Raw genomic sequence first — 19,880 nt, forward strand, 5'->3', positions numbered from 1 at the left:
AATACTGCCTGAAATTTCTTACAGCCTGAAGAGAATGGGGCAAGAGGGGCCACCTTGCAAGGACAAAACCTTCCCCAAGTCTTGGAGGACAAGGTCTCATGGGAGCTGGTTGAGAGGGAGATGCCAAAGGAGAAGAGCAATAGTGGTCCAACCAATGATCTTAGGATGTCTGCAAGTTCCTCTCAAATGGTGGAGCAAGTCATGTATACAGAGAGGGAGTAAGAAAGCGAATATGGGAAAATGTTAATTGATGAATTGAGATGAAGAATATATGCAGTTACTCTTCTTACAAATTTTCATAAGTTTCAGTGTGCTTTTTAAAGGAATAAGTACTCAGCCAGTTTCATGCAGCCATGAAATTAAAAGATGCATGCTCCTTTGAAGAAAAGCTATGACCAACCTAGACAGCATATTAAAAAGCAAAGACATCACTTTGCTAACAAAGGTTCATATAGTCAAGCTAAGGTTTTTCCAGTAGTCATGTAGGGATAAGAGAGTTGGACCATAAAAGAAGGTTAAGCACCAAAGAACTGATGTTTGCAAATTCTGGTGCTAGAGAAGACTCTTCAGAATCCCTTAGACTGCAAGGAGATCAAACCAGTCAATCCTAAAAGAAATCAATCCTGAATATTCACTGGAAGGACTGATACTGAAATTCCCATTCTCTGGCCACCTGATCGGAAGAGCTGACTTATTGGAAAAGACTGATGAAAAAACTGATGCTGATTGTAGGCAAAAGAAAAGGGCAGCAGAGAGTGAGATGGTGAGATAGCATCACCCACTCAATGGACATGAGTTTGAGCAAATTCCAGGAGACAGTACAGGACAGGCTGGTGTGCTGCAATCCATGGGGTGGCAGAGTCAGACTGGCCTTAGAGACTTAACAATAACAGAACAATTGGTACTCAAGTCCCAAGTTCTCTTTAGATGGACACTGAAAGTGAGGCTTTAGGTTTCCGGTGAAGGGAGGAGTGGAGGCGAGGGGCTGTCCCGACTGCTCCTCACATCTCCCCTCTATCACCCTAGAAAATGCCCTGGACCCTGGGATTCTACCTCATTGGCTGAAGGATTTGATGCAGAGACTCCACTGCAACTGGACGGTGGGACACATAACACTTGTGGGCAGGAAGTGAAGATTGCTGGAGATGCAGCCAAAACTAAAAAAAAAAAAAAAAAAAGGAACCAGCCTTCCCTGACCGGGAATCGAACCCGGGGCGCAGCGGTGAAAGCGCCGAATCCTAGCCACTAGACCACCAGAGAACTACCTACCCCAGTTCTTATAAGTGACAACAGGAAGCCCGAAAAGAGTGTGTTGTGTCTCTCGCCCTCGAGTTCTGAGTCCCGCACTTCCCTCCAAGGAATTGTACCCGAAGAACGTTCCTTCCCTGCTTTCTCCAAATAAGCCCCACACCAAAAGCCGAGCGCTCTGCGAGACAGTATGACGCGCCCGCGAGGTCTGCCTGGTTTTTTCAAGTCCCCACGACTTGCCCAGTCCCGGCGCACCTCACAACTGCCCTGGTGACGCGCCTTTTCCCGGCGAGCGCGCGTGGAGAGCAGGTCGCCGGGGCGGGGGCAGAAGAGGCGGGAGGGCAGCCCCGCGGGTGAGACCTCGGGATCCCCAACGACACGAAAGACTCCTGGCGGGTGCAGGACCTGGGAGGGCTGGATGGAAAATTGCGAACAAGGCTCCGCGCCCAGACCTGGATCGTCCGGTCTTCCCCCACGACCTGCTGCCCTGCAGTTCTCCCGCCTTGGATGACGCCATCTCCAGCTCCCTGGGCTCAGACCTCCAGTTGTCCCCGACGCCGCGCTTTCCTCAGACCCACATCCAATCAGTCAGGACTTGGCGTTTGCTTCTTGGTCCATGTTTACTTCGGCCAACACAGTCCCAGTCCCTCCTTTTCGCGACTCTGGACTTGGGCAAACGACTCTCCCGAGAAAGGTGTTCCCTCGGGCATCCCCTGTGCCCCCGCTCGGTCGGGGAAAGGACTGCCGCCCCCTTCTCTTGTCCACGTAGGACGGAAGCGCATTGGACACAGCCGAAAAGACCGCGAATCCGCTCCTCTGGCTGGACGTGGGAGGTCCTGCAGGGGAGGAAAGCAGGGGAATCTCATGAAAGGTCCTGATCTAAAGCTATTTTCATATCCGCCTCCTTGGGGACTCAGACTCCAGCGCTGGTGAGGGTGCTGCCGCGCAGCTGCACCCGCGACTGCACTCGGAATCCACGTGAAACCAGTCGGAGCCCTGCGGCCTCGGGGCCGGTGCTCACGCAGCCCGCGTCTTCCACCTGGTCGGAGCCCCTGAACCTCAGACAGGAAGGAAACGGCTGTGATAGCCGCACTAAGAAAAGAAGAAACCACTGCAGGAGAAAACGCATATGCATTCCCAAGTTTGTGAAACTTTACTTCTAAAGGAAACCAGGGACAGAGAGACACACAGACAACAAAGCATTAAATTCTTTCAGCAAAAAGAAATGCTTTCTGCCCACTGGCGTTCTGCTGTGAAGTGAACACGGAAACACATCCTGCTTTCTGGGGGGAATTGCCTTTACCTCTCTTTGGTTCTAGGTTAAGATTCGTACTTCATGATCCGTTGAACTGGAAAATTATAAAAGGCAAATAAGTTTTAGACATCATACCGGGGTGGGAGGAGAGTTTAGGGGAGAATGGATACATATTTATGTACAGCTGAGTCCCTTTTCTGTCCACTTGAAACTATCACAACATTGTTAATGAGCTATACTCCAATATAAAATAAAAAGTTCCTTTTAATTTAATTTTTTTGAAGTTTCAGACATTGTAAACGATAAAGCAAAACTATCCTTAAAGAAGAACCTCAACCGATGAGGAATGAACCACCGTGAGATTTGGGTAGACCGAGCCTGGCTCCTCCGCGACTTTAGGCGGGGCCTGGTCTGCAAACGAACTCAGCACAGGCGGGGAAGAATGGCTCTGCCCGCGTTGATGCTCTCTATTTTCAAACAGATAAAAGACCTGAGCCGTCAGCTTTTACTGGGCTTCCTGCTAAACGTGAAAGCGTGATGGAAGTCTTGGACTTGAACTACAGTAGACAACTAGAATAAGCCACAGGGGCAGAAACCTGAGGAACCCGGTTTCCTGTGGTCTTTGCGGGAGAAGCACTGCGGCTAAAGGGCTGCGAGGAAAGAGTGCGCGGGTCAGGGGCATCCGAGCAGAGCGGAGCGCGGGTCCTCGGGTTTCCGGGTGGCTTAGAAGCATCGATCATTTCCAAGAGCCCAGAGCATTGACCACCGAGGGCCACCGAGGCGCCGGGTCTGCAGCCCGGGAGGAGTAGCGTCCACACTTCTGGGCTGAGGGGTCACGGGGGTTCAAACCCGTCTAACCCCCGGCTCCTGCGGCTTCTGGGAACTGGCGAGTCAGCGGTGGCGACCCTTGCACTCGGATGCATAGCTGTGAAACTGGAGACCCTGCCTTGGGTGCGGGACCTCCAGGCTAGACTGTTGGGGACCCAGGGACCTCGTTTCGGGGAAGGCGAGGAACCTAAGCCAGAGTTCAGTCTCCTCACCTGAGGGATCGCCTGTGCCCCTACAGTCCTTTTCCTTTCAAAAATGTTTGTGGCCAGGCGTGGTAAGAGGTACCGTTCTTGAGATGTGTTATTAGACAACAACGGTTATCTGGTTTCCGTAGTGTAGTGGTTATCACGTTCGCCTAACACGCGAAAGGGCCCAGTTCGAAACAGAGCGGTATGTTTACGTGCTTTTTCTTCTCCCTGAAGCTTACATTCACATTTAAACCCTCCCACCTCTCCTCTCTGCGCTCCCCGCCCCAGTTGATAATCTGGCTGCAATGCAGACCAGGGTTCGATCCCTGGGTGGGGAAGATCCCCTGGAGAAGGGAATGGCTACCTACTCTAGTATTCTTCCCTGGAAAATCCCATGGACAGAGGAGCCTGACGGGCTACAGTCCACAGGGTCACAAGAGTCAGACACGACTTGATGACTAAACCACCACCACCCCCAACATACACATACCAAAAAAGAAAAAAAGAAAAAAAACTGGGCTAGAGAGATGGATTATAGAAGCGTGTGCAGTTGCACTTTCATGCCCCACCCACAAATACAGGAGGAGTTCCCTAATTACCTAAAAGCCCATTCAGCACTAGGAGCCAGCCCTCCTTTGTCTGCTCTGAGTCACTTTGAAGACCAGGCCACAGAAAGTCCAAGGAGGGCACAAAGCCAGCTTCAGGTTAGCTTTCCTCTGGAAATGCCCTCACCTTCTCATCTGGTGCCTAAATCTCCTCTACACGCTGACAGGCATTTCATCTCTGAAAACCAAGGAGCTTTTCCCTGTGATGTTCACTCGGTTTTCCCCACCTCAGCACACCTGTGGAACAATTTGGTTTGCCTGACAGAACCTAAGAGACTGTCAACGACCCAGTGCTCAACCCAAAGACACATAGATGAAGGATTTCAGGCTCTTGAATTGCACGGAAAGGAGTCCTTACGCGTGCCATTATCAGGAGAGACCCTGGAGTCAGGTGAGAGATCAGGAAGCAGACCTATCCCCTCATCACCCACTGAGAACACCTAATATAAGGAAACTGAGATTCAGAAACAGAGCATGACCTTGGCTCTGCTGTACACAGGACTAAAACCAAACCAAGAGGGACTCAGCCTGTCACCTTTCGGCCTGGCCTCAGAGCCCAAAGCATCACCCAGGAGGGAGAGTGAAGGGAGTTGAGCAGACAAGGGCTGGAGCCTTGCCCAGCTGCATGCAGCCCTGGGCCACTGGGACTCACCTCCTTTTCTGCTCTGCCACTCTCAGAAATTTAACCTTTACTGTCAGTTTTCAACTGGAAAAGCCAAATTAGAGGGAGGAGGTAGTAAGGTAATGTCTGGTTGCCTGGTAGCTACAATTTGGCATTGTTACTGCTGTGGTCTGGATTCAATTCCAGGTCAGGAAAGCTCTAAATTGCATTAAATCTTCCTCTTCCTGACCAGAGTGGTTTACTGCAAGGCACAGGCAAGACCCTGTGCGGGGTTCCTGTGGCCAGGTGCCCTTCAGATAGGGGAAGAGAAACGTGATGAACCACCAGGACTTCTACCCTCCAGTCTTTTCTTCCTTTATTTCAGAAACCTAGTGTCTCACATATGGAATTTTCATTCAAAGAGAACCTGGGACTTGAGTTCTAAAAACTCATTAAGAAAACAAAAACATAAAACCTTTTAAAATACAAAAAAAAAATTGAAATCCTCACACTGTATATTCTGTCCCAACTGCACAGTTAACATTTTCCCACGTTTGCTTTCTCACTCTCTTCGTCTACACGATTTGCTCCATCATTTGAAAGTAACTTGCAGATATCTCAACTCAAGACCACTGGTTGGGCCACTGTTGCTCCTTTCCTTTGGTCTTTCCCTCAAAACCAGCTTCTGTAGGACCTGTCCTCCAAGGCCAGGGGAAGGCTTTGTCCTCACACAGAGCTCCTGCTTGCCCCTTCAGGAACCTGAAGTCTGTTCTCTTTAGGCTGCAGAGAAGCTTCAGGCAGTGTTTTATGCTGCTCTCCCCAAAGTGTAAGCCAGGCTTACCCTGTGCTTGTAGGAACTCTACTAGGCTGTCATCCCCCCGGCACTGCCTGCTCTTGGGACTCCTCCTGGTTGCCTTGCTAGGCAGTGGGGTCTTGGGTCAGTCTGAGTGCTAGAACCACCCACCTCCTGAAAAACCCTTCAGGGAAGTGCAGCTGCCCTCTTGTCTCTTGCCTGGCTCTTTTTGTCCTGCAGGGAGCATAAAGTGTTTCAACTGGACAGAAAGATGAAGGATCTTTCCTGTGGTGGGAGGATGAAGGGATCAGGTGGGAAATGCATTAAAGGAAGAGGGAGAGTTCTCAAGAGCTTCCCACAATTGTCTGCATTGGTGCTGTCAGAGGGTTGGCTGCCCTGTGATCATGGTATGTAGTCTTGTCTCGTCCTGGCCTTGGCCTGGCCCTGGGTCCAATCTGAGTCCAAGCAAAGAGAGGCAACCTGGTTTGCAGTACATAATCCATTGTGCCTCTCTCCAAAGTGGGGTAGTCACTGAACTTCTAGTTCCAGGATCCCAGTGGATGGAATCCAAGGGTTGGGTTTTTTCCTTTTTCCTTGAACTTCCTTTCTTGGTGATCTGTAACTCAGGGGGAAAAAAAATTAGCTCAGAAAAAAAGTTTAGCTGTGCATAAATTTGTGATCGTCTGTGTTAGGTAAAAGAAAAAATACTTTTAAAGACTTTTAAGAATTCTAATAATTGACATATAATGACACAGACAATGTTTTTGTCATGTTATGCTTCTAAAGATGACTCCTTTTATGCATCACGTGTGTGCATGCTCGCAACTGACTGTTTGCAATCCTATGGGGATTCTATAGGTAAGAATAGTGGAGTGGGTTGCCATGCCCTTTTCTGGGGGTCTTCCCAACCCAGGAATATAACCAGCATCTCTTATGTCTCCTGCATTGGCAGGTGGGTTCTTTACCACTAAGCACCCCCTGGGAAGCCATGTATGCACCACACTTGTTTAGTAATTTCAGTCTAAAAGCTATTTTATGTTTTCTTCCAGATTTTCTAATAATGAAGAAAATATTGGTGGCAAAGAGCTCTAATTCAATGTCTGTAGAAGTCTTGGATTTATTTTCTCTTCAAAATTCTAATGACACTGAACTGTCTGATTTTCCTACACTGGTTTTACTGGTCCAATAAGCAAACTTAAATCTTATAAATATTTTTTATAAAAATGTAAAATATGTGTTGTAGTAAATTAAATGTATCATGGGCGTCCCATGGTACTAGCAGTAAAGAATACCACTTACCAAAGCAAGAGACACAAGAGATAAGGGTTCGATCCCTGGGTTGGAAAGATCCCCTGGGGCAGGAAATGGCAACCTGCTCCAGTATTATTACCTGGGAAATTCCATGGACAGAGAGGCCTGGTGGGCTCCAGTTTATAGCTTCTCTGTCCACTGGGCACAGAGAGTCAGTTGGGCAACTAAGCCTAAATAATATACCATATGATAAATAGAGACTAAGTCATAATTCTAGAAGCCACTGTGTTAATTATTCTACCTACCATTTTTGGGGTAACTATCTCATTATTTTATAGATTATGAAGTGTCCATATGGTCACAGATTAAGAGGAAGTGTCAGTACTTTAAGGGTGGTGAGCATGGCCATCACTGTCACTTTTAAGAAGTGTAAAACATATGCAGTGTCTGCGCCAGGAATTAAGGAGCTGTCACTGGAGACTTCTTTCCCTAAAATGTTATTTATTTAAAAAAAATTTATGTGTGGGGCAGGTGTGTTCCTTGTAACCTGCCTTCTAGATTGTGAGTCACTCTTTCCTGTTCTTTGTTAGGTTTTCCTTGTCCTTTTCACTGTTAGTGCCATGGGAGGGAAACGGGAGGCCACACCTGGAAAGGACACAGTGCCAAGCTGTTATGCTTCTGCTATGCTCCAGATGCGGGCTCAGCAGGGCAGGGGTTTGCCTTGGGTTTGCTCAACATGCAGCATCTCTCCCAGAGGAGGGCCTGGCACTTAGTAAGCCCCTAATATGTGTTCAGTGATGAAAGACATTCTAATGAGAGATCCCAGAAAACAGAAGAGAGGGAGAGAAAAATGGGTAAAATTGGGGGCAGCCTAGAGTACGAGGGACAGAGGAGGACAGGCAAAGAGAAATACCCATGCATGTGCACACACACACACACACACACAGATTGTCCAAGAACCATATTTAGTGTATAAAGGCAAAGGGCCCAATTATGCTCATGAGATTCAACAGAAGAACCAAGGGAAGGTGTGCCAATAATTCTTGGTATTCAGGTCTGCACATGATGCATTATCAGCAGCAGGATTTTTGGTTCTAATGATTTGTCTCAAGTAGGCTAATTTGTTTTTCAAAGATAGTCAAACACTGTCAAGGAATCACATGGAGACAGTTATCAGTTTGCTAATTCACCCTGGTATAGGAGGCAGCCCAGTCATTAAAGTGTGTGCATACAATGAAGGCAAAAAGGCAATCCACAAAGGAAAGGCAAGAGGAGCAAATGTCTGAGACCAGTGGTTTCCCTAACTCCAGTCAGTAAGCTACGTGGCAGGAAGCAATCTCAAGTCATTCTAGTACAGTTATGTAGGTCACTACTGAAAATGAAGAAGGAAAGGAACAAGTGGCCCTGACTGGACTGACTCCATTTTGAAAAGAAAGGGAACTCCATCTTACACTCTCGGTGAACTTTGGACTGTATATGGAGGCCATGGAAATAAAAATAGAGCAGGCCTCTCTGGTGCAGGGAAACCAGACCAGGCTGACCCATACCTAGACTTCCCAGAGCCAAAAAGAATGCAATGTCCACTATGTAATCAATCACTATCTGTAATCTTAATACCCATTGTTGATGTAGGCTAAACCGCATGTCCAGATGACTTTAGAATGTAAATTTATGGCTGTAACCTGATTGTATCTCTTACTTACATTGTCCAGAGTGGGCTTTAGAGAATTTGGGGGTTGTGAGCTTGGGCACATATGCTTTGGGTATAAAAAGTTGTCACAAAAATTGGTCGGGGTCCCTCACTAAAGAGGAATCTCTGCCTCAGACCCACCGGTATAATAAACGGTACTCCACTATCCGTACTGCCCTTCTGAGTGAGTTTTCTTCCCAGGGCACTTGGCTACAACAAAAACAACTGGAAGTTGTTGGAAGACTTTCTAAACATCTTGGAGATTTAGTTGCTGAACATATGCAGTAGGGTGTCTGTGGGCAGTGGCCACATTGCTCTTCTGTTGTATTTCTTGTTTAGGAGGGCACCACTCCCCATTTTGGAGGAACAGATAGATGCATAGAAAGCTTGTCATACTGACAAGAAAAAGATCTTTCATCAGATTGGAACAATACACTGGAATATCAATAAATACAACTCCTACTGAAGCTCAACTAGGAACATAAAAAGATGCCTTCAGCTTCTGGCAAATGTGGAGTGACAGAAATTTTATTTATCTTCTTGCTGGAAATACCTTCCCCTTTTCCCCTGCTTCCAAGGGGGAAAAAAAAAGAAAGACATGAAACACTAGCTTTCCAAACACTGGAAATAGGCAATAAAAAGAGAAATCACAGAGAGATGAAGAACAAACAAGGTGAGCCTTACCATTGGTTCAGCTTACTGATTTCAGAGAGATTGCAAACTGGGCATGGGGAATAAGATCTGAGGCCAGGTCCTTGATAGTGAAGATAAAGCCAAGAGCCTGTGGAGAGCAAAGTAGCTGGAGTCCATAGGACAAAGATCCAGTGATGAGAGAGATGGAAGAGAGAATCCAGACATATGAAAAAGATCTCCCTCAAATAGTAAACAGAGTTCTGATCAGAGCATACTTGCAGAGAAATTGCATGATGCCAAGGAAGGAAATTCTGAAAAGATCATAGAACTGTGTCTGGTACTCACACAGGGCAGAAAATCTTACTCCCACCAGCCATATTGGGCTACTCATCATTCATCGACCATTGGCTAGAGACCTCAGGAATTTTGCCTCACTCATGGGAACACTCAGTCCTAGACTGACTGACCTAAAAATCATAAAAGCAAGGTCCAAAAACATGAAAGTAATTACAAGTCACTTAACTGTCCCCCAGAATATATCTCAAGATTCATAGGAATGCTAAAATAACCAGTTTCCCCAAAGCAAAACTTTGACAATATCTGGCATCCAAAGAATACCAAGCATGCAAAGAAGCAGGAAAACATATCCCATAAGGAGGAAAATAATCAATCCAAACTGAACCAGATTTTAAATTATAGAGAGGATTTTAAAATAGTTATTATGACTGTGTTACATATGTCCAGTTAAGGAAAGATGTAGAACATAGACAAAAGATGAGACCCAAACTTCAGAGATGAAAAATATAATATCTGGGATGATACATTCACCAGCTAGAATTAACAATAGATGAGACATTGCGGGGGCGGGGGCGGGGGGAAGGATTATGGAACACAAAGCCACAATCAATTTTTAAATATCCAGAGTGAAATTCCCACAGTCAAAAAAAAAAAAATTTAATAGCATGCATAAATGAAGGGTAGGGCAATTTTAGAAAGTCTAATATAATTGGAGTCCCTGAAAACACTAGGGGTAAATTTTGTGAAAGAAAATATTTTTGAAGAAATAATGACAGAAAACATTCCAATCATAATTAAAAGTATAACCCTACTGAACCAAGGAACCAAATGGACCCTAACACACTGTAATTGAACTGTTCAAATCCACTGAAAAAGAAGGACTCTCAAACGAAGCACGGATACTGACAAGCTGCATCCAGAAAACAAACAGATTATATCAGATTTCTCATCAGAAGCAGTGGATATAAGATAGTGGTAAAGCAACTATACCCCAATTTAAAAATAAAAACTTTTTGAAAGGAATCAAGAAATAGGAAAATAAACTCTGCTATATACATTTACAAAAAAAGAGAAGATGATAGTGGAATAACATCTTTAAATCTTTAAAGGATTGAGGGTGGCGGGGGGGAAACAGTTTACACCCCCCCCCACCCCCGGCAAAGTCTTGGAGAGATAAAAATGAAAATTTTACAGACATACAAATGTTGAAAGACTTCATCACCAGCAGAACCACACTACAAGAAATGTTAGAGTCCTCCAGGAAAAAGGAAACTCATACTAGATGGAAATAAGGATGTACACAAATTGATGGACAAGAAAAATGGCATCTGTGGGAGAAATATACAGCATTTATTATTATTATTGGTATTATCATTACTGTTTAAACCTTTTTAAAAACACGCGACAGTTTAAAGAAAAGTAACAATGATAGATTGTGGAGTTTATAACATAAGCAAAGTAAGCACGCATGACAATAGCATAAAGGCCAGCAGGGGAGAAATGTAAAAAGGTGTGACATGGCTTGAAGGCAGACTGTGGTGAGTTACAGATGTATGTTGTAAAGCCTAAAGCAATCTCTAAAGTAACGAAACACAGTTATAGCTAATAGGCCAACGAAGGTGAGAGAATGGAACCATACACAAAACCATGTAAACACTATGATAGAGCAGTTGCTCTTCCAGAACTCTATCCTATAGACATGTGCACAAGATTGATGAATGTGTATTAATTGTAACAGAAAATGCATAGAGCCAAATGAATTTCAAAGTTAGATGGAAAGAGTTCAGTAAATACTAGTACAAACAATGGGAGAAACTTCATTGCTAAAAGGAACCCAGAAGATAACGATTAGATGAAGAATCCTGGATTCCAAGTGACCTATTTTCCTCCAGAGCTCTTCCGTGGGGATCAGTGATGTCCTCGCTTATGTCCTCCTGTTGTGTATAAGATTCGGGGAACAGAAGGGTAATGGAGGACTTCTGCACCTTTAGGGGAATGTTTGGGGTAGAAATAACAGCACCCCCTTTTCATTCTATAAAAGTTGGGAGACGTCCCTGGGTGGGCTCGAACCACCAACCTTTCGGTTAACAGCCGAACGCGCTAACCGATTGCGCCACAGAGACAGCTGGAGATATCGCTGTCTTCCCCCTCCCCCACCTCATTCCCTTAGAGTGCAAGCAAGCCTTCCACGCTAGGAGGAGCCACTAGTCCTTCTCCGAACGGTTATACCCGCTCCAAAGCCTCCGAAAACCAAAGAAACCTGTGGGGAAGCCGGGGGTCGGGCGATTCCGAAAGCAGAAGTGCAGTCGAGCGTCCCCGCAGCGCCTGGCGCCACACTCGCCGCAGATGCAGAGCCCCGGAGACGCTCCGGGCCTGATCCGAGCGAGCCCCAGGGAAGCTGAACCCCGAGTGGACTCAGTGCTGCCTCCCAGTTTGCTCTGCCTTCATTCTACCGTCTGCGCCCCTGGCGTTGCCCCCTTTCTCCCTGCGTTCAGCCAGCCAAGGAAGCCAGAAAGAGGGCTTGGGGACGGTTGATCAAAACAGAAATATAAAGAGGCGGGAATGAAGCAGAGGCGGCAAGGACAAAGCAATGATAACTTCTGGAAGCCCGTGCAGTGACAAGGACTGGACGCGGGGAAAATGAAAAATGCAACAGACTTGAGAGGGCTTAACGGAGGGAAGATGTGAGAGAGAATCGGGAGTGCCTGCAGTTATCCAACAACAGAGCAGCACAGTAATTGGAACGGATTTGTCAAAGTTTAAAAGAGCAGTGTCGCACTTCGCTTACCGTACAGTGGCGCGCCGTGATCGTATAGTGGTTAGTACTCTGCGTTGTGGCCGCAGCAACCTCGGTTCGAATCCGAGTCACGGCAGTGTTTATCTTTATCTTTTGCATTGTATCTACCAAAACAACTCTTGGCCTGGTCGCCGACCGCCAAAACAAGGAGGGTCAGGATAACGGAGGTCACCAGGTTATAGAGTCTGGACGTACTCCAGATCTCGCCATTTAAGATAAAATATCTATAGTCCAAGTTCAAGCTCTAAATGAGTCTTGTATGTATATTTCACGAAAGAAACTGTCAAGTTGTACGGGGATTTTGTTTGTTTTTTGGTGGAAATATTTCAAATATCAGTCATGCTTTTTTTATATACAAAATAAAACAGATTTTAAAGAGTTTAGAGTATACTGCAAACTGATCATGGCCTACACGGGATTTTCTGACATCCCACCTCCCATTTTTATCCTGAAAGGAAATCATTAAGTTGTGTTTACAGAACAAAATGTTTGTATCATTAATGGGCAGCTGTTTTAATACTGTAATGTGTAGTTGTCACCAGGATCGACAGAAAATTTTTATCATTCAAGCATGGCCCTTGATACTTTCCAGGTAATGCACACCCATCCTCTGATACTTAACTCTGATGTCTACTCCTTCAGGTGAGAATTCTTTCTTCAAGTTCATGTGAATGAATATATGATTTTTCTATCTAGCTATTAACAAGCAACGTGATGTTTTTTATATATATGTATGTTATTGAATTTCTCACACCTTAATTTTGGCATTATGCCAATATAAAACTATGTCACAAATGATGAACATTTGGATAATTTCAAACTACAGCTTTTGGGAAAGGCTAATATAAATGCCATTCTACTAGTTATTTGTGGATGTGAGCATAAAAGTCCATTGAAAGGGAGTAACGGACAGGAAATTGTCAAGGAAGGCAAGACCAATGGCTTTCTATCAGAGAGGTTTTAGTATGCCAGAGTAGAGAGGAGCAGTGAGGCAGGTCGTAGAAAAGTGGAATATTTACTGCCACTGAAGAGCACTAAAAAGGTGACTAGAAAGTAGATTGTGGCTGCCAGTTACCATGTCTAAACACTCATGGTTCCATAACCTTATTTGGAACTAGCAACATTTGCAGAAAATTGCCTCCTCTCACTTCAGCAATTTCTGAGTGCATCTACATAGACCTTACATTTTTCACAAAATGTAACTCAAAATAGTTCATAGACCTAAAAGGAACATGCTAAATTATACATGTTCCAGAAGATAGCATAGGAGAAAATCTATGTGACCTTAGGCTTGACACTAAGTTTCTTGTGTATGAACCTCCATAGTGCGATGTAGTCTGAGACTGGGATAAGAAAAAGGATATGTAGTAACAATGGTTTCGGTTTCAAAAATTCCGAGACTGGGATAAGAAAAAGGATATGTAGTAACAATGGTTTCGGTTTCAAAAATTCCAAACCTCAGAGGTTTTAGTGGATAAACTCGGTACTTCAAAGACATACTCCCAACAGGAGGGGTCCTGCAGCATTAGCGGTTTGGAAGCACTTCGTGGCTTCAGAGGGCTGCAAAAACTGACTTTTCCAGCTAAGACAGTTCATTAAATGTCAAAGAACACAGTATCTTAAGCTGTGTATTGGTCAGGAATTGAACCCGTGTATTCCTGGATGGCAGGCGAGAATTCTGCCACTAAACCACCAGTGCTCTCCTCTGAATGCTTGCTCTCGGCATCACCAGGAAGAGTCACAGGAATGATGTTGCAAAGCCAGTTCAAAAGATCAGTTTATACAGGCCTCTTTACTGGAAATGCCTCCAAAATCACACCCAACGGAAGTTTGTATAGGAGGTTTAGGTCAAGAAATACCATCAAGATGTGGAATTCAAATCAAAATACTGGACTTCATTTCCTCACTTAGGATGCATTCTCTTTGCCCTCCCACGCCTTGGTGCCTTCCAAACCCTTTCCCCTCACTCTTGAGACAAACACCAATTCTTCTCTAAACAGGCATTCTGGACTCAGAGACAGTTTGGGAGGCTCAAAATTTGGAGATGTGCCTGAGTTACTTCAGAAGATCTGAATGACAATTAAGCCTCTCTTCTCCTAAGGCTCTTTTTCTTTCTTTTTTTAAAAACTTTTAAAGAAATTTAATATCCTCGTCTCCTGATTCAATAACAGTAACATAAATTATAACAAAAATTTATTAAAGTGGACACCTAAGTGAATTTAATCTATTCTCTTCAGAATTAATGATTAACCAGATAAGATACTCTTTTGAGTTGTTGAAAAAGGCCAAAAATCAAATGGCCTTGCTTTTAAGCTCTTGTGTTTGAGAGAGACCTACGAAAGGGTGAATAAATGAAAATTTCACTCCAAGATTTCCCTTTAGCCCCACCCTCTTTGGTCACTCAAGGAGGATATGCAGAGAAGAATGATTGCATTTGATTCTGGGTAGATGCTGGATTGCTACTCTTCTGTCTAATATAAATTTCTTTTGCCCTTTGCCTTGTCTGATTTTCAAATTATCCCTTTTTTATTCTTTTTTTTTTTTTTTTTAAACAATTAGCCTGGTATAGGCCAAGCACTAATCCATGCACAATCACTGCAGAGCCCCAGAGTTTCTCTCCTCCTGCGCATCTCTTTTAAGTCCTTAGAAAAGCCCAAGGATCAAAATGGCCAGTTTTCAAACTCTGGTGTCTTACAGAGACCTACACAGAAGTATAAGTGAAGTTTTCGCACCAAGGTTTATTCCCTTCATCACACCACACCATACCTTTCCCCTCTCCTTCCCAGTTCTTGAGTTGTTTTCAACTCTGAAGATCCACTCAAGATCTTTGTAGCACATTACACTCAAGCAAAACTTTACTTTTGATCATTTTATTCTCCACCTTTTTCAGTTGTTATGCTGCAGTTCCGATGCTTTGCAGACTAATCATTCTGCCTATCTTGCTAAATTTATTTTTTCTTTATCTGTTAGTGTGTGTGTGAGAGAGAGAAACTTTCCTTTATTTACTCCTCTCTCTTTCCTTGTTTAACAACTCTAGACTATAAACTATGCTAGGCACTATGCTATCTTTTGAAAATATTTTATTTACATACATAGTCTTGGTTTTTGTGGGAAATATAAATCTTTTTTTATGAAAATATGTCTTTGGAAGACAGAGTCAAATAAAATGTGATTTTGTTAGAACACAATGTCAAAAGCAAAGTGGACACATCACACATTCAATTCCGGCAGTCAGGAAAGTCTCTCCAGGGGAAACTTCTGAACTGAGACCTGAAGAATGAGGATGAGTTTGAAGAATGAAGAGGGTGTTGTGAAAGGCCCCCCTGTAGAGAGAAGCAAGTCCCTGAAAGGGAAAGAGTTCCTGAAACATCAAGTTACTTCACTGTTGCTGGACTTGGGAATTGGCAAGAGGTATCTCGATGATAAGGAGGGGGAGAAGCAGAGTACATGTCCTAGAGGTAATAAGACATTTTAGTGAAGGAATATGGGGACACTGGGTGGCTTTAGGCAACAAGCATGTTCAGATTTGGGCTGTGCAAGGTCACTCAGGATACAGTGAGGCAAATGAATACCACTCTGCCATAAGAAAGAACAAAATTTTGCCATTTGCTGTTCATGGATGGACTTGGAGGGCATTAAGCTGAGTGAAACTAGTCAGACAGAGAAAGACAAATACTGTATGGTATCACTTATAGGTGGAATCTAAAAAACACAACAAACTAGTAAATATAACAACAAAAAAAAGATAAAAAGAACAAACTAATGGTTATCAGTGAGTAGGGGGGCAACATAAGGTTGGGAGTGTGGAAGGTTCAGACTATTAGATGTAAGATAGGCTCAAGGAGGTATTGTACAACATGATGAATATAGCCAGTATTTAGTAACAACTGTAAATGGAAAGTAACCTTTGAACTTGTATATTTTGAAGTCTTAAAAATAAAATGTTTAATTAAAAATATTTTTCACTTGCCTATTTTGGCAAGTTAGACCATTTTCTCAGACTCTTTAAGACCATTAAATAGATTCTTTTAGGTAAAATTTAAGGTTGACAGTTGAAAGTCTAGGGTTATAAACAAGGGATCTGGATGAATCTCCGATGTTTTTCTGCAAGGGTCTGTTCTGTGATTGGAAAGAGCCTTTATCAGAGCTGTAATGTGAGTGAACAAAACCAATATTTCTATATTTTCATTTGGTTGTCCCCACCGCATGCTATTGCCTGATTGTCCATCTCTTTTGCAAGCCTTTGCTTTGATTGCCTTTCAGTCTGTGAGTTCTATCTTCCAAAGACAACACCTATCTGGGAAGTCTTGTTTCCCCACCACCAGGAGATTGGTTATTGTGGAGATTCTTTCTGGAGAGCTGTCAAAATGTTGCTTGTGGCAAAGCATTGGTGGTTCAGTGGTAGAATTCTCGCCTCCCACGCGGGAGACCCGGGTTCGATTCCCGGCCAATGCATAGTGCCCAAGTACTTTTCTCACTTCCTCCTTGTTTTGCCTAGTGCACAGTCAGGTCAGAATACTACGCGGTTCTGGCCACCAGGAGCAGGAAAAGGAGAACTGAAAACTTCGAGGTGGTTCTGAACAGAAGACTGTAAGGAGATGATGTCAACGCGGGCTTTGCAAAGCTCTGAGCTATTTGGGTATATGGAGCAGCATTTGGTGGCTGGCAGCGCAGCAACCACCTCGCTGGTGGGTTCCTACCTTTCAATGTGTAGGTGTTTCTGTGGGCCTTTGATTTAGAATATTTGGACTTGTTGCTTTTCAGTTTTTATCCCAGAAGGTCTTAGCAACCCAAAGAGCCATCAGGTCGCTGATTCACACTCTGGAGCATGGGCTGATGAATGGGCCACAACCCACCAGGGAGCGAGAATCAAGACAGCAGCTGCGGTCCCGCTCGACCCCCCAGTGTCCGGGGAGGCGTCAGCGGCCAAAGGTAGAGAGAAGCCGGAGGGGAGGAATCGCTCGGACAGGAGCGGAGATGCGAAGACGGGGTCTTGCCCAGTAGTGGCGAGATGTCTCTGAGTCTGTGAGCCGGACGCTGTGATGAATTTAACATCGTCAGCCACCTCTGCCCCTGCGTGTCCTGTGAGCACATCGGTGTTCCAGGAAGGATCTAATGTACCTGGAAATACGTGTCAACAGTACTATATATACAGTTGTTCAGTCACTAAGTCGTGTCCGACTCTTTGCGACCCCATGGACTGCAGCACGCCAGGCTTCCCTGTCCTTCACTTTCTCTCCGAGTTTGCCTACATTCATGTCCATTGAATTCGGTGATGCCATCCAACCATCTCATCCTATGTTGTCCCCTTCTCCTCCTGCCTTCAATCTTTCCCAGCATCAGAGTCTTTTCCTGCAAGTCGGCTGTTTGCATCGGGTGCCCAAAGTATTGGACCTTCAACTTCAGCATCAGTCCTTCCAATTCAGAGTTGATTTCCTGTAGGATTGATTGGTTTGACCTCCTTGCTGTACAAGGGACTCTCAAGAGTCTTCTCCAACACCACAATCCGAAGGCCTCAGTTCTTCACCCTCAGCCTTCATTATGGTCCAACTCTCACATCCCTGCATGACTACTGGAAAAACCATAGCTTTGACTATACCTTTGTCAGTAAAGTGATGTGTCTGCCTTTTAATACGCTGTCTAGGTTTGTCATAGCTTTCCTTCCAAGGAGCAAGTGTCTTTTAATTTTGTTGCTGCAATCACTGTCCACAGTGATTTTGGAACCCCATATTCTGTGTAGTAATTATTATTTTCTTCCTCTACATAGTTAATGTGGCTAATTAGATTAATTTATTTATTAAAGAGCATCAGTTATTTTCCAAGATAAGACCAATCTTGTCATAGCATTCAGTGAGCTTTCTTGGTGATTCAAATGGTAAAAAAAATTGCCTGCAATACAAGAGACCTCGGTTCACTCTCTTGGTCAGGAGGAACTCCTTGCTCCCTTCTTCCTGTCCTAGTGTTCTTTTCTAGGGAGTTCGATGAATAGAGTGGCTATATATCCCATTGGATCCCAAAGAGTTGGACAGGACTAAGTGACTACTTATTACATACATTACTACTATATTATTTGGTTCGGTATTTAACACTTTCCACATACTTTTTTTTCTTATTTTTCTTTATTTTCACATACTTTTGTAACACATTTCTTGATTCAGTATTTTAAAATTACAGCTATATTCAGCAATGACAGTCCTATAACTTCTGTTTTTTACACTATATTTTTTGGAGAGTTTGGCTTTAGTCTAAACTCATACAATAAATTGGAGAAAATGTGGCATCTTTTAATTCTTTTGGAATTTCTTTGCTCAGGAGCCATTTCTTCTAATGAACATTTTTTAGTCCTGGAGCTTTCTTTGCAGGAAGATTTTTAAATTCTGACTTGAAAAAATTTAGTGCTTGTAGACTAGTTCATCCCCCCCCCCCAAAAAAAAATTCATTATTGGGACAAATGATTCAGTTCCTCTAAAATATTTGTGTTTAAGAGATTCACTTATTGTTCCCTTATGTCTACAAGTTTAGTAGCAATGACTTCCTTTTTCTCTCTTAACAGTTTTATCAGCTTTAGTAGTCTTTTCAAAGTCAACCATTTATATTTTCTCTTCTATATATTTATTTTTAACTTTAAAATTTCTGCTTTTCTAGATAATTTCTACTCCTGTCTGTTTTTGTTATTGTTATTCTTTTAGTAACTATAAGATGAAGATTTATCTCTTCAGCAATCAGCCTTAATTTTCATAATTTGCATTTATGTTTGTGTTCAGTTCAGTCCCTCAGTCATGTCCGACTCTTTGCAACCCCATAAACCACAGCACGCCAGGCCTCCTTGTCCATCAACAACTCCCGGAGTTCACTCAAACCTACGTCCATTGAGTCGGTGATGCCATCCAACCATCTCATCCTCTGTCATCCCCTTCTCCTCCTGCCTTCAATCTTTCCTAGCATCAGGGTCTTTTCAAATGAGTCAGTTCTTTGCACCAGGTGGCCAAAGTATTGGAGTTTCAGCTTCAACATCAGTCCCTCCAATGAACACCTAGGACTGATCTCCTTTAGGATGGACTGGTTGGATCTCTTTGCAGTCCAAGTGACCCTCAAGAGTCTTCTCCAACACCACAGTTCAAAAGCATCAATTCTTTGGTGCTCAGCTTTGTTTATAGTCCAACTCTCAAATCCATACATGACCACTGGAAAAATCATAGCCTTGACTAGACGGACCTTTGTTGACAAAGTAATGTCTCTGCTTTTTAATATGCTGTCTAGATTGGTCATAACTTTCCTTCCAAGGAGCAAGTGTTTTTTAACTTCATGGCTGCAGTCACCATCTGCAGTGATTTTGGAGCCCTCAAAAATTAAGTCTGCCACTATTTCCACTGTTTCCCATCTATTTCCCATGAAGTGATGGGACCAGATGCCATGATCTTAGTTTTCTGAATGTTGAGCTTTAAGCCAACTTTTTCACTCTCCTCTTTCACCTTAATCAGAGGCTCTTTAGTTCTTCTTCACTTTCTGCCATAAGGATGGTGTCATCTACATATCTGAGGTTATTGATATTTCTCCCGGTAATCTTGATTCCAGCTTGTGCTTCTTCCAGCCCAGCGTTTCTCATGATGTACTCTGCATATAAGTTAAATAAGCAGGGTGACAATATACAGCCTTGATGTACTCCTTTTCCTATTTGGAACCAGTCTGTTGTT

The 19,880-nt window shown here is 43.8% G+C and overlaps 4 non-coding genes across 4 annotated transcripts; 2 read left to right on the forward strand and 2 right to left on the reverse strand.

Annotated features, from left to right (window-relative positions):
• Window positions 1–1,188: 1,188 nt before the first annotated feature.
• Window positions 1,189–1,260, reverse strand: TRNAE-UUC (transfer RNA glutamic acid (anticodon UUC)). Its single transcript has one exon. It is a non-coding gene; the product is annotated as a tRNA-Glu (tRNA).
• Window positions 1,261–11,438: 10,178 nt separating this feature from the next.
• TRNAN-GUU (transfer RNA asparagine (anticodon GUU)) lies at window positions 11,439–11,512 on the reverse strand. Its single transcript has one exon. It is a non-coding gene; the product is annotated as a tRNA-Asn (tRNA).
• Window positions 11,513–12,190: 678 nt separating this feature from the next.
• TRNAH-GUG (transfer RNA histidin (anticodon GUG)) lies at window positions 12,191–12,262 on the forward strand. Its single transcript has one exon. It is a non-coding gene; the product is annotated as a tRNA-His (tRNA).
• Window positions 12,263–16,570: 4,308 nt separating this feature from the next.
• TRNAG-CCC (transfer RNA glycine (anticodon CCC)) lies at window positions 16,571–16,641 on the forward strand. Its single transcript has one exon. It is a non-coding gene; the product is annotated as a tRNA-Gly (tRNA).
• The last annotated feature ends 3,239 nt before the right edge of the window (window positions 16,642–19,880 follow it).

This window comes from Bos indicus, chromosome 3 (genome assembly GCF_029378745.1).
Source record: "Bos indicus isolate NIAB-ARS_2022 breed Sahiwal x Tharparkar chromosome 3, NIAB-ARS_B.indTharparkar_mat_pri_1.0, whole genome shotgun sequence".
NCBI lineage: Eukaryota > Metazoa > Chordata > Mammalia > Artiodactyla > Bovidae > Bos > Bos indicus.